General features: G+C 37.0%; 1 protein-coding gene across 1 annotated transcript in view; it reads right to left on the reverse strand.

Moving 5' to 3' along the window:
* Positions 1-13,297, reverse strand: part of LOC144977089 (uncharacterized) — a 71,834-nt gene that overhangs the window by 52,070 nt on the left and 6,467 nt on the right. Inside the window, exon 2 of the mRNA XM_078921881.1 lies at positions 5,319-5,398. The gene's annotated coding sequence lies outside the window, so the exon portion shown is untranslated. The remainder of the gene's footprint in view (positions 1-5,318; positions 5,399-13,297) is intronic.

Below are 13,297 nucleotides of genomic sequence, written 5' to 3' on the forward strand. Positions count from 1 at the left end.
TTTCCATCGGGAGTTCATTAATTGTTGAAGGCTCTATTTATTATTCTGCTTTTGTACTTAAAATTAAATGTTTATCCTACAACAATCTCTGTACGTGTAAGATTAGGCAACTGTTGTCCTAATAAGTCTTAGCGTGTCCTATAATTTCATGAATAAAAAAAAGAGGGACAAAGGAGGACCTTCACCTCGATCAAATGCAGCTAGAAAAGACATGATAGCAGGTGGTGTGTATCAAAATGCACAAACACACACATATGTAACACACGCATGCTGACATCATGAAGCATCCCCCCGAGCATTATGGCCGACAGCCACAGCGCATGTGATGAGCGTTGACCAATCAGAATCATTTATTTGTAAGGTTGTCAGGGAAAAACCTAGACTTGTTTACAGTTTTTAAAGTTCATTATTGGTTGAACCATGAAATTGTGGAAACAGCCATGCTTTCTCTGAGATAGATAAAGACACGCCCTTTGCTGTGATATCTTACATCTTATTGGTGGAGAAAAAGACTCGGTATTACTAAGCTTTGGAAAGGCTGGCTCTCTGAGAGAAAGTCAACTCTCGTTTTGAATGTGTCACTGATAGTTGCATTTTTAAACTTGACATTTATATAACTTATCGTCATTGTTTATGTTGAATTATTATGTTTTCATGTAGAAAAATGATTGTAGTTTCTGAAACAACCAAAAACTGAAATTTGATAACTTTGACCATTTCCACTTTAAAACAGGTTTTCTTCGTTTTCCAAATCCCGACTTAATACCGCTTCGAGTCGGAGGGTCACAATTGTGCAATAGGGTCCCTTGTGTTTGGTGATGCGTGAGGACAAAAATGGGATGCTGCATCTCCTTCTTCCTAGATTGAGAGGCCTTGTTGCTGCTTCTCTCGACTCGCTGGCTTTCCGCATAGCCGTATGCAATAGCCTCTCGGGATATTCCCGATTCCCGTGCCCCAGGGAAATCGAACATGCGATCACGTTGAAGCTCAAATTCATCATCTTCCAATCTCCGCAAGCGGAGTATCTGACTGAATGGGATGGAGTTTTTGCACTTCACCGGATGAAATGACCGATATAACAAGTTGCGGTGACTATCCGTTTCCAGGCTCCATACACGCTCAGTTTTGATCGAGGGTCGATCGCCGATCAGGCAAACCGGAGTGAAAACGCAATGTGTGTGGCCAAATACCTGGCCGACGAGCAGAGGGACGGTCGGTCGGTCGCTCGCAAAGCTCGTCTTGCTTAATATTTTTCGAGGCGATCAGCGATCGGGGGCGTGACAATATAAAAAGTTGGTCAATTTTTTTTCGGATTTTCGCTATTATGACGTCGGATTCGTGATCAGCGTCAAATTTACTATAGGTTTGATACCAAGAACTATGTTTTTACTCCAAAAATTGATGAAATTAGAAATAAATTTAAATTAATAGTGAGGCTATGTGGTCGACAGAACAGTGCCCCTCCCTGTTCTGTGATGGGGTCTAGTGGTATGACTTTCGCTTTCGGATCGGAAGGTCCAGGTTTCGAGACCCGCTCTGAGTGGCGCAGAGTTGAGTCCTTGGAAAAGGCTCTTTACTCACATTTTCTCACCGTACTCAGGTGTAAAATGAGTAGATGGCTGTTCGTTGTCTTTGTCGGAGAAAAAAATTTGTAACATCGCCTGACAGGCGTCATGTCTCGTCCTTCATTTTTAGTATTGCTGTTGGCTTGGGACTCCTTGTAAAGCGCTTTGAGCACGTCTAGTGGATATTCCGCCAAATAAATGCTGTGTTATTATTTTTTTTAAATAATATTTTTATAAATTTTGAGTCAGGAAGAGGTAGATGAACAAAAGGTTTCGTTCTTGATCACCGTAAGATGGCTTCCGACAAAGTGCCTAATGGCACGCAGTCCCTCTTGATGCGGTACAGAAGAACACAATGCCTTCACATCCATGGTGAAAATCAGCCGTGAACGTTCATCCTGGAATCGAATTTCGTCAAGGACACAGAGCATGGTTAATATCCTTGATATACGATGGCAGGGTAAGGACTATACGTTGAAATCAACATAGAGGAACTGCGATACCTTCTCGATGGGACACGAGATAGTCGATACAATGGGCCTTCCACGTGGGGAGTCAGTCAATTCCTGGACCTTATGGATCTTAGGGGGCGTGTAAAAACATGGACCCCGTGGGATACCAAGGATTGAATTGTCTGGTGGACTCTTCTATTGTTGGCAAGTGTAGGGTCCACCAGTCGGTGGTTTTTGTGGTTCCCACTGGGAGGGATAGCTCCAACAGCTAAATGTAGGGTCCATCACGTGGGTGGCTTCGTTGGCGGATGGAGTTGACCACTTCCAGACTGATCCCTGGCTGTTGTAGGGGCACCCAAACCACCAATGGTGTCATTTTTAAAGATTTCCATAACAACAATGAGCCTATAAGGAATTGGGTTATCAGACCTGCAAATAAGTGCACGTCGGCAATACCCAATGTAAATTTCCAGAAGTGGATAAATAAAGTTAATCTTTTATTATTATTATTATTATTATTATTATTATTATTATTATTATTATTATTATTATTATTATTATTATTATTATTATTATTATTATTATTATTATTATTATTATTATTATTATTATTAGTGTTATTATTAGTATTATTATTATTATTATATGGTTATATAACCTTTGTGCATGTGCCAAGCTGTGAGCTAAGGACAAGCTGGCTGAGGTATACAAGTTGGACCGTGAAAATATTTAATTGCTATTGTAAATTAATTGCTCTGATGCCTCGGCAAAGGGCGCTGCGCTATTTAAATAAAAGTGTTACTAAAGTTGTTGTTATTTGCTTGTTCGTTTTAGTTTTCAATCACCCAGGTATTTTACCACAATGAATGTTTCTATCAGAGTTACTATGTTTCATCTTGTTACAATCAAACGATATTTGGCGTGATCAGTCGCCAAGATGGGTAACTGATTGCAAACATTTGGCCTCGGCGTTGTGTACTTTAGTATGGCATTTATCTGGCTTTAGCCCATTCAGTTCAGATGTGAACGAGCACGTGACTATATTGTTCAGTTACTGATATTTGTGAGATTTCATTGAAGGCAATTTCATCGCACGAAATGAATATTTATTTAGTTCCTTGTGGTCTTTAAAATGGATTTTGAGCATGGTGAATCCATGGTATATCGTTTTTTAAAAAAAAGTAGCAATGACTATGAACATTTTTGTTTTATATTTTTGTAGGAAATACTACTTTTAAATCAAAGCCCTATCTCCACTGAGTAAAAATCTTTTTGAATTTTGGAAATCCATTAATATATAACAGTTATGCAGTTTCAAATGTGTCATTTATTTGGATGACTCACAAAGAGAAAAAAATACGGAAAATATGGGACGCTTTTTCTGCGTTTTATTCTGGTTTGTGGCTGTATCTCGCTTAATACTGGAATAAGATATTAAAACTTGGCAATTTTATGGCAAAATTATCAGAAAATATGATGAAGACATCAGAAAAGTTCTTTGTATAGTTTTAGAGCTGTATGGCTAGGGTCAACTTTAATTTTGTTTTAAAATATACATAATATTGATCATTTGGAACACGAAAAATGCCTGCTAAATTATTATCAATCAGTCCCGTGAGACCATGGCTTATGTTATTTCTAGTGTTTATTTGAGAGAGAGAGAGAGAGAGAGAGAGAGAGAGAGAGAGAGAGAGAGAGGGGAGAGAGAGAGGAGAGAGAGTTAATCTACTATCCCTATGACATAACAATGAAACAATGCCTTAATTTTTTTAAAGAGCGCGAGGATTTGTGTCGTCAGTCACCGCGAACAAGGTTGCCAGATGGCCACGTGTGTGGCTAAATATATAATTTTGCTACTTTTATTAAATTTTATTCATCTATTTTTGTCTCAGTGACATTTATTCTAGTCTATTCAATTTTCTGTTTGTTAAAATTTAGTTCATTTAAGTGGGCCAGTCTTAATAGTGAAAGCCATATGATTTTCTATTTAGCCACTTTTGAAGTCGAATTTGGTCAGGTTAAAGTCTGGCCATCTGGCAGCCTTGCCTCGCTCACGTCATTTTCGTGTCGCGCGATGGTGGAGCAAAATGGCCGTCTCCATATTTTCACTCATTGAAATGCAAATTGGGTTCATGTTTTGTGAGAATACGGGAAAAGTACTTATCATAAGCCAATGAAATTTGAAATATAAATAGAAGAAATGTACATATATCTATATATATATATATATATATATATATATATATATATATATATATATATATATATATAAAACCTTATGAGCGACAACATCTCTCCTCTTTGTAGTTTTAGAAATATTGTACTCCAAAGAGTAAAAATTTATTTTTAACGGTCTTCTGGTAATCGTACGAGTTTTGTCACTTGACATAATCTAAAATGATCTCTTTTCTAACTGTGTGCCAACTTTCAGTCATATTCATTGATAAACAGCTTGGTAAATAATTTTTTAAAATAGCATGTACGGAACGGCTTCGTCCCATATTTTGTCGCGAATTTGGGCACTTCGTGAGCGAAAAAGAGGCCCAAAGATTTGTGCGGGATAGTCCTTGCTAAAAAAAGTTTTGGACTGTCCGTGAAACAAAAGCCATCGATTTTTTTTTCCCCATTCGACTCTCACCTGTGTCGTCCTCTCTAGTTCTCTCCGGGTGGTTTCATAATATCCTTCTATTTTCTTCATAATTAAACGTACTATGTCTCTCGGCCGTCCCTTTCTTCTCGGTTGACTGATAATTTGTGGCTTCAAGATGTCACGTCTATGTAGGAGAGTGGCAAGTAGGAGTAGAGAGATAGGAGTCAGATAGTTTCCCCATATAGGTACTTAGCTATCAGGTGCCACTCTATGATTTCCCTGTTATAGTCGGGTAAAGCTCCAGACAACTTGACTGATAGTAAGAGAATGTTTTAGGTTTAAATAAATATGTAGTAGAAGTAGTGGTAGATTATTGGCACATTATATAGGGATAGGTAGGTTCAGAAGGTAAGTATTAATCCACATTAAGGAAGAAGTACTTTATATAAATCAACAGAATTACCTCATACAATAACAAGTTAACGCGTAATTAGCCAAAGAATAATAGTGCTGGTTTTAATTCATTAACTTTAGGCTATGGGTATTTAATTTTCATCCCGTATCACAACTATTCATTTTTCTTTGTAAGTGTGCTTGACTTAAATGTGACTGGTGGCGGCGCTAAGGTTTCTTCCGGTTAGTGGGACAGGAGCCGTTCCATTCCAGTAGTCTCAGTGGATCGCTTGTAAGATTCCACTATGTATCACTTACTTGTAGCCAAATGGATGTTTGCTTGTTCTCCAGATTCATGTTTGGCCGGTAACCCGATGTATGTTTGGTCGGTACCCGATCTGTGAAAATACCGGAGCAAATCTTTGACTAGGTTGCAACATTTTAATATTCCTTATGAATAGTGGTGTTGTGAGGGATTTCAATTAATACCCTGGATATCACCACTGGTCTACGTGTGTTAATCAGTAATTAACGGGACACATAAAAAACAGTGGGATGGGGAAAGATATGTATCAATGAGAGAATAATAATCAATGCATATAAATAATGAATACAACTATCGTGTATTAGCGATAACACATTAGTAAATGTAATTTATGTACTGTAATTCATTCAGTTGGAAGGCATAATACTATATATTATAATATATATATATATAAATATATAGATAAAGATAGTGAATTAATATTTTATAATAACACGAGTTATCAATTACTGTTAATAAACATGAGTTATTGATTTCTGTTATTTTTGGTTGTCTCTACTTACGGCCAGGCGAAACACAATATTAATTATCACTCCTACACACACTAGTTTAATTGGCATTAATTAATGATAGCACAATGTAAGTTCATCACATGTTTCTCTTTATGTAGAATTTTCGAGTTCCCTATAGAGGCAGTGAGGGCTAAGCAGATTAAATGGGAGAGAGCGAGATGGATCACTGTTATTGTCTATATGCATTTCTCACGGGAGTTGGTGAATCACAAGGAACCAATAATATTCCAGGATTTGGCCTTGCCTGGCTATCACTGGTGGTTTTCTTGAGACAAATCGTGTTCTGTGTGTCATCGTTGTTAGCGTCTTGCAATCTTGTTAATTCCTAAATACTGGGTGGGGTTCCTTTCCTCCCATAGTGGACAGGGAGGTACTTCCTGTGTCTTCTACCCACCTATATCTGTTTTCCAACATGCTTTCTATCTTTCTCTTGGAATGAGATTACTTGGTTTTGTCCAGGCCCTGGGAGGGAAACAGTCAAATGTTTAGTTAGAGTTTTTGGAGATTATATTTTTTCCCTTGTAAATCATCTCTCTGTTATGCACTGCATTATGTTTCTTTATATTATGTATGATTTGTAAAACATTTGAGTGTATTCCTCTTAGCGGGGACCTGTGCTTGTGTCTGGATGAGACTTTTAGTGATCTCAAACTAAGTACTTTGATGGTGTGCTTTTGGAATCTACGCCTGTTTCTTATTTGAACCAATTCCCCTGTGTCTTCCCTTTTTTTGGATGCTTTATTGTGATTCTAGAACTTTTTACTATCCCATTTTCTGCCTTTTTACTGGCGCTGATATGTTTCCTTGCGTGTTCAATTTATACACAGAGTCTATTTTTCGGCAAGTAGAAACAGCACAAGGGTTGAAGGTTGGTGGCCACAACATCAACAATTTACGTTACGCTGACGATACTGTCCTGTTGGCGGAAAGTAAGGAAGACCTACAGAAGCTACTTTCAAAAGTGAACGAAGAGAGTAAAGAAAAGGGGCTGGTCATGAATGCGAAGAAGACAAAAACAATGGTGATAACAAAAAAGAAAGAGCCCATAGACATAGATATAGAAATAGTAGAGTGTCCAGTGGAACAAGTAAAGGAGTTCACGTACTTGGGGCAGTTGGTAACATCCGATGCAAAGTCTGACAAAGAGATCAGGAGACGAATAATGCTGGCCAAAAATGCGTTCCTGAAACAAGCCAATCCTCACCAACACAAATATCTCCACCAGAACACGAATGAGATGCACCAAATGCTATGTGTGGTCCATTTTCTTTTATGGTTGTGAAACGTGGACACTAACCGCACAGACAGAACAACGTATTGAAGCTTTTGAGATGTGGACGTACAGGAGAATGCTGAAAATACCTTGGACAGCAAGAAAAACAAACATCGAAGTCCTCGACCTAATGGGCCAAAACAAAAAGAACTTCTTTTGACTGTGAAGCACAAAAAGCTGTCATATTTTGGACATATGCGAAGACATGATAGTCTCGAAAAAAGGATAATGGAGGGAAGAATTGAAGGAAAGAGAGGCAGAGGAAGACAAAGGAAATCCTGGACAGATGGCATCAAGGAAACTACAGGACGGCGCATGGCAGACTGTAACGAGGCTGCAATGGACCGTGAAGGATGGAAGGCCATGACATCCGACCTCTGGAAAGAGATGGAACCCGGGTAAGTAAGATATGACCTAAATGTGTTGCAAGCGCCGTAAAACCCTTAAAAACAATTCCTAAATAGGTCGGTTATGTGTGCCCGTTAACAATGGCGGTCAAACCACATGGCCCATCTCGCCTAGCACCTACGTGTGAATTGACGCAGTGTCAAGATAGCTTCGACCCCGTATCTAGAACAGATGGTCTTTGAATTATGCTTAGGGCCATAACAATTAACATATGGCGACGCTGTAAGAGTATGTATTGAGAATATGTATTGATTTATTTACAATCCTGGGAAAGTTGAGAACGTTGGTGTTGATTCTCTTTCAAAATCAACAAACGAGAGATGTGACCCACTGTCTTGACATACTATCAATTGTAATAGACCACTATTTATTGGACTGAACAAAAAAGAAAGTAGTACACGTCGTTTTCATCATGCTTGTGTTGCAGAACAAATCTGTCCCCACGGTTTTTTGCCATTTCAAACGCCAAAATTTGCCATAGAAAAATAGAAAAAAATTGCCGCTAGTTTTACAAAAATCAAACAATTAAAACAACATGTACGGTAAAAAAAAATTGAGACAAATAGGGCATTTTGTAGAATATTGATGTCACAACATGTCAACATGAATTTATTTACATTTTGAATGGTTTGTAATATATGATAATAATAATAATAATATAATAATAATAATAATAATATAATAATATAAAATAATAATAATAATAATAATAATAATAATAGCCATAGTAAGTAAGTAAGTAAAAACAGAAGGAAGTAATCAAAATATTTTGTTAACTTTTTATTTTTAGCTTCTTAAAATTTGGGAAATCAAAGTGAACAATCGCATAAAAAATTCAAAATTTGAAAAACTAATTAAGGAGAGGAAAAAGCTAACTATTCACAAGGAAAGAGAAACAAAATCCATTTCCCAATGGGGGCACATTATATTTGTATTCTCTACTCACTATCCAATTTTGAGCATTATTATTATTGCTTTATATTTCAATATAGGCCTAATGGGTTTTTGAATGAAAAACATGGAAAAAATCATGAAAAATTATAATCATATCATGAAAACTAAGTGCAACTTGTGGCTAAAAATAAAATTTCATTTCATGAAAAATATTTTAATAGAACACATTTTGTTTACTTAAATGATAAATGTGATAAATTTCTTAGGAAAAGAATTAAACTTTTAAAAGTAAAATTTTTGAATGCAATAATTTATAAACTGTCCCCGCGGTTTTTTGCCATTTCAAACGCCAAAATTTGCCATAAAAAATGGTAAAATTTGCCATCAAAATAGAAAAATTTGCCAAAAATTTTCCGCTAGTTTTACAAAAATCAAACAATTAAAACAACATGTAGCCTACGGTAAAAAATTGACACAAATAGGGCATTTTGTAGACTATTTATGTCACAACATGTCAACATGAATTTATTTATATTTTGAATGGTTTGAAATAATAATGATAATAATAATAATAATAATAATAATAATAATAATAGTAATAATAATAATAATAATAATAATAATAATAATAATAATAATAATAATAATAATAATAATAATAATAATAATAATAGTAAGTAAGTAAGTAAGTAAAAAAAAAAAAGAAGAAGGACGTAATCAAAATATTTTATTAACTATTTAGCTTCTTAAAATTTGGGACATCAAAGTGAACAATAGCATAAAAAATCATAATTTGAAAAACTAATTAAGGAGAGGAAAAAAATAAGTATTCACAAGGAAAGAGAAACAAAATCCATTTTCCAATGGGGACACATTAAATTTGTATTCTCGACTTACTATCCAATTTTGAGCATTATTATTATTGCTTTATATTTCAATATGGGCCTAATGGGTTTTTGAATGAAAAACATGGGGAAAAAGAGACGAAAAACAAATCTTGGGATCTCCAATAGATAGTATGCAGATGACGTCACTCAGGCCTTTGTTATTGTTTTTGCCATCCGCGTTTGTGAGTTGTTCTCACTAAACTGTATTAACCTGACTATAAACGTTCATGGTTACACAGAGTTTGTGTGTTGGTCCTTTATACTTCCGGATGGCAATGTTGTGAACTCCTTGGCCAAGCGCATTCTATCTATAGCCTAGGCTAGGCCATGGAGGTGGGAGGCTAGGCTTAGACATGTTTGTCCGTTATTTAGTGCCAATTTTGGATGCTATCATTGAAAGTCGCCGTCTTTTCACAATTTTTCATAGCTTTTGTTGTTTTTTAAAACAAAAAATCGTCAATTTAGCCTTTGATTTAGCCTAAAAACGGCAAAAATTGCGGCCAAATAAAAATTTGCGGCTTTTTGCGGCCAAGGGTGAAATTTGCGGCCGCGGAAAACTGCGGGGACAGACAAATATATTTTTGTAAGTAAACGCTAAACCGAGCCATGTAGGCTACGCGTGGACTTTGTTAATTTTGACATATTATTATATATTTATTTTTTAAGATCAGACTCATATTTGTGATTTTTGTGGATTAAAAAGTTTTTTTTTTCTTTCTGGCTAAAAAGGGGGGATCAAAGGAAAGTCGCCTTCCGATGGCAAACGCAAAAAAAGTTTTAACATGTCAAATGTTTAACTGACCGTCTGAAATGACGATTTCGATTACAGACTTCCATCCACAGCGGGTCGGTCGTCACAGTTCAACCCAACTTTCTACTCTCTGCGGTACTTAACGTTAGATTCCATAAATACTGATCTTGCTCTCCCGATTCTATTATAATTTTATAGCATGGAAGAATGCGAAGATTGTAACCTTTAAAAAATCACAAACTTCTAGAACGGGTCCTATTGAGACCAAACCTATCCTAGACGGAGCATTGCTGAGCTGGTTGGCATTTAGAGAAACACAGTGGAACAGTTGCTTGCTCGGGATAGGGGGGGGGGGGGGGGGGGGGTGCAAAACATTCCCGATGATTTGAAAGTGATGTCTTAAGACCTTGTGGTTTCATAAAGGTGAAATAAGTGTGAAAAATGAAAAAAAAATAAAAAGAAAAAGAAATATTCCTTCAATCATCTGATTTGATCGTATATCGCTTTAAAAGAAAATAATTAAACTCAATGGACTTGTTTATCATGATATTAGCCTTAGCAATCTCGGATGCCTTCCAGAACGAACACTAAAATAATATTTTTCAAAATAATATAAAAAGAAAAACAATATAAACGAATATCAACAACAGCAAAAGAGATTGATAGAAATTGAATTAAATTGGTAGAAGTACTTTTACTGGTGATGGAGTTAGTAAAGAAATTGATGCTGATGATGATGATGGTAGTGGTGGTGCTGGAGGTGGTCAGTTTTAAAGTTAAAATTACTTTGTGGTATCATGTCCACTCCGCCACTATACCAGTTATCGACGGTTGGTCACATACACACACTTTATCCTGACATTAGAAAAAAAAGTCATGTGACCTTTCTATTTACTCTACCAGCATGACAACACACATATAATGTTAAATGTAATGAAGAATAGAAAATAAAATTTCGGACATTGTATTATTATTATATATAAATGTAATAATCTTGTTATTGTGGTATCTTGTTGTTTGGGTTGCAGGGGGTACATACAATAATGAAGCCTCTTTGTAGTTTTCTTCAAGTTACGTGTAGTTTTTTAATGGGGAAGGTGTAATATAGTCGATGGAGTAAATGAGAGAGATTTGATAGGGAAGATGTATGGAGTTGTTCTGAGAGGTTTGGTGGCGAGATATTTCTTGATAATGAGGTGTAGTTTCTGTTGTTGAAAATGAGATGTAGTTGCCAGTGCCGCTATTTTGGCAGGCAGCGTGGCAGGCTTCTTGAGGCTTGGGATGAATGAAGAGGGAGTGATAGAACAAAACAAGATCTTATTTTACGCAAGAGATATGCTGAGTTTTTCTCTCGCGCAATGCTCAGGGTCGTGATTGGTTCTAAGGAAGGGGCGACACTGCCAAATAAAGAAATAGAAATAACACACTATTAAATCTTACTATCTAATAGTTTTATTTCAATTAGAATTGCCCTCAACGTGAGTCGGGAGGCGAATGACGTTGAAGCGAGGTGCGCCACTAGTTTTATCCTTTCTCCCACGCAACCAAAATGTGCGTGGTATGTGCGACGGCGCGCAGCATACCGCAAGACGAATAGAAGGAGACCATAACAGAAAGTGCTATTAAAAAAATACAAGAAGTATGAAACCATCATACTACATACTTCCCCCTCAAGACAAAAATCGTCCCCGATTTTCTTAATAAACTATAAGCAACTAATCCCAGCTAAAGAGGAAAATATACATTAAAAAAATAATAATATAATAGCAATTAATAAAATAGCAATTATTGTAATGCTCATGCAATCATGTATGCGCGCTCATAATGGAATACAGACATATACATTACATAAAAAAATGACCTCAGTAATACAGAGCAATGAAATATACAATCCAAGAAAAAATAAATAATGAACAGGACAAAAAAAACCTAAGACTGCATAGGATCTGGTGCATATACAATCTATTAAAAAAAACACTATCAGGAATAATAATCATAAACAACAGGAGTGGCATGTCATGATTCTTGACATTAAAGTTTCATCATATGTCTTATTCGGGATTTGAATTTTGATGACGCATTCGCTATGCTGGATTTAAGCTCCAATAATGGCTGTGCCATAGCAAATTCACCAGAGGTCATCCAATTCGGTCGTCTTCTCTGTCTCTGGGGCCGATCAGGCATTTCGCTAGATTCTGATCCAGCCAAGGACCCCAGACTGTCGTTGTCATTGTCGTCAAAATTGACTTGTCCGTCCAGAGTACTGTCTATGTCAGAAACATTTGTCTGGACGTCGTCATCATGGGAAAATTTATCCTGAGGCAATACCATCACCAAATCGTCATGATCACTGGAGTCTGTTGGTACCATAACAGACGGTGATCTATTTACAGGCAATTGGCAGTTGTTGGAAGAATCAGCGGACTCCTGTCCACCACCGCGATGCGCAGCCCGCTTATTCTTACTAGTGCTTGCCAAAGGTTCGGTATTACCAGGCAACTGGGAGTTGCGAAGAGTAATGTCACAATCATATGGCAACAGAAGGTTGCGATGCAAAGTATTTTGCTTACCCTTGCCGTCAGCTCGTTTGACTGTGTACACGGGGATATCGTTATCAGGCTGACTGGCCACAATAAATACATCAGACAACCATTTGTCGTCCAATTTGTGTTTCCCCTTATGTGCCAGGTTTCTAACCAGTACACAGTCACCAATTGAAAGGTTTGCACCCTTAGTTTGACTATCATGGTTTGTCTTTTGCACAATTTGAGCTTTGTCTGTGTTAGCCTTAGCAATTTGGTGTGCGTATTCCAGGCGGTCTCGCATGGAGCTGACATAATCTGGATAGTTTTGGGACTGATCTTCTTGCCCATATGCTAGCGGAAAATCAACATCTATTGGCATCCTCGGCTCTCGACCAAACATAAGGTAAAAAGGCGAGAAACCAGTGCTAGCATGTTTTGTACAATTGTAGGCAAAGGTAAGCTGAGGAATAAAATCTTTCCATTTTGATTTTTGTTGGGCAGTTAAAGTTCCCATCATTCCTAACAGAGTACGATTGAATCGCTCAGTCTGCCCATTCCCTTGAGGATGGTACGGGGTGGTGTGCGACCTTGCGATGCCCGCCATTCGGCACAAGGACTGTATTACCTTGCTTTCAAAAGATCGACCTTGGTCAGAATGGAGGCGTTCAGGAAACCCATAATGTACCACAAAGTTATCAAACAGTAATTTTGCTGTCGTCTGA

Source organism: Berghia stephanieae, chromosome 7 (assembly GCF_034508935.2).
Source record: "Berghia stephanieae isolate SIO BIC M18660-M18661 chromosome 7, UCSD_Bste_1.3, whole genome shotgun sequence".
In the NCBI taxonomy this organism is placed as follows: Eukaryota; Metazoa; Mollusca; class Gastropoda; order Nudibranchia; family Aeolidiidae; genus Berghia; species Berghia stephanieae.